This window comes from Mus caroli, chromosome 17 (genome assembly GCF_900094665.2).
Source record: "Mus caroli chromosome 17, CAROLI_EIJ_v1.1, whole genome shotgun sequence".
Taxonomy (NCBI): domain Eukaryota; kingdom Metazoa; phylum Chordata; class Mammalia; order Rodentia; family Muridae; genus Mus; species Mus caroli.
This window is the reverse complement of record NC_034586.1, coordinates 50,076,083-50,077,711: the sequence shown is the minus strand read 5'-3', so window position 1 is coordinate 50,077,711 and position 1,629 is coordinate 50,076,083. Positions and strand designations below refer to the sequence as shown.

Genomic DNA, 1,629 nt, shown 5'->3' with positions numbered 1-1,629 from the left:
GAAATTGGGTTCCCTCCCCCTTCCTTTATAAACTGAGTGTTTGGAAATATTAAATTGAGCCTCGATCAGAACTTGTTGTCCTGGCTTTATTCTTTTCTTCCGCCCTATCTAGTTACCTCTCTTTGCAGGGAACTGCCATTCTCAGTTGAACCGTTCGTGTTGTGGACCGCGGGCGGGCCGCAACAGTTAGGGAATTTTTCTTCTATGATTTTTTTGAAAATATTTTTTCGGGTCTTTAACCTGGGATTCTTCTCCTTCTACCATTCCTATAGGTTTGTTTGGCCTTCTTATAGTATCCTAGATTTCCTGGATGTTTTGTGTCAGGAGATTTTTAGATTTAAATTTTTTTTAATCAATGTATTTAACCATTTCTCCTATTCTTCGCCTGAGATTCCCTCACCTACCTCTGTATTCTGTTGGTAAAGCTTACCTGTGTGTATAGTTTCTGTCCAAATTCCCTAAAATTTTAATTTCCCAAGATCAGTTTTGGTGTTCTTTACTGATTCTATTTTCTTTTTCAGGATTTGAGACATTTTTTTTTCCTGGAGTTCTTTAAGAGATTTATCTATTTCCTCTATTATATTTATATACACACAGTTTTAGGGTTTTTTTCTTTACTTTTCTTGTGCTTCAACTATGTTGACATATCCAGGCTCTGATGTGGTAGGGTAACTGGGCTCTGGTGGAGACATATTGTCTTGGATGATATTGTGGGCTTTTTTTTAAACGTTTACATTTTTTTTTTAGATTTATTATTATTAAATCTAAGTACACTGTAGTTGTCTTCAGATGCACCAGAAGAGGGTGTCAGATCTCATTACGGATGGTTGTGAGCCACCATGTGGTTGCTGAGATTTGAACTCAGGACCTTCGGAAAAGCAGTTGGTGTTCTTAACCACTGAGCCATCTCTCCAGCCTTGATATTGTGTTTTTATGATGGCTTCTAGGCATCTGGAATTGGGATGACTACAGGCGAAGGTGCTAATTTCTCAATTTGGCTTGGTTGAGTACACGTTTTTGGTCCTTGTTTTCTGTTTGCTTCCTGGATTTTTGGGGAGTATGATGGCTATGTGCTGCCTGCTAGGAAATATCCAGGTAAATTTGATAGCTGGATATTAGGAATGGGGATAGGCTAGGGGTCTGAATGGATTCATGGGAGAGAGGAAGAGAGAATGTTCTCCTTATTCTGCTTATTTTGTCTCTTTGTACTAGGGGGAAACAGTAAAGAGAGGTCATGCTAGAGGGTCTCCTACAGAACTAGGGATGAGAATGGATGGTTGGATCTAGAGGAATAGAAAAAGAGGGTAAGATCTGCAGACAACCCACCTGCTTCCCTGGCAGGAATAGCCTGTGGATCAATAGGAAAGTGCATGCTAGAGTCAGGGCCTGGGTAAAGCAACAAGTTGGGAGGAGAGGTAAGGAGAGGAGGTCTGTGGGATTCACAGGAGATGTGGGCAAGGGGAAAGGGGGGCTATGGGTGATGTTCTATTATGTCACGTACTTTGGTTGAGTCAGTTTGACATAGCGAAAGCTGGGAAACTGACCGATGAAGCAATGGGTTTCAAAGGGGACTCTCTTCCTGAAGTCTGACATTTTTCTCCCCAAAATTTTAAAAATCATAATATTAAT

General features: G+C 40.5%; 1 pseudogene; it reads right to left on the bottom strand.

Moving 5' to 3' along the window:
* LOC110312275 overlaps positions 1-1,372 on the bottom strand; it is a 4,391-nt pseudogene extending 3,019 nt beyond the window's left edge.
* Positions 1,373-1,629: the final 257 nt, after the last annotated feature.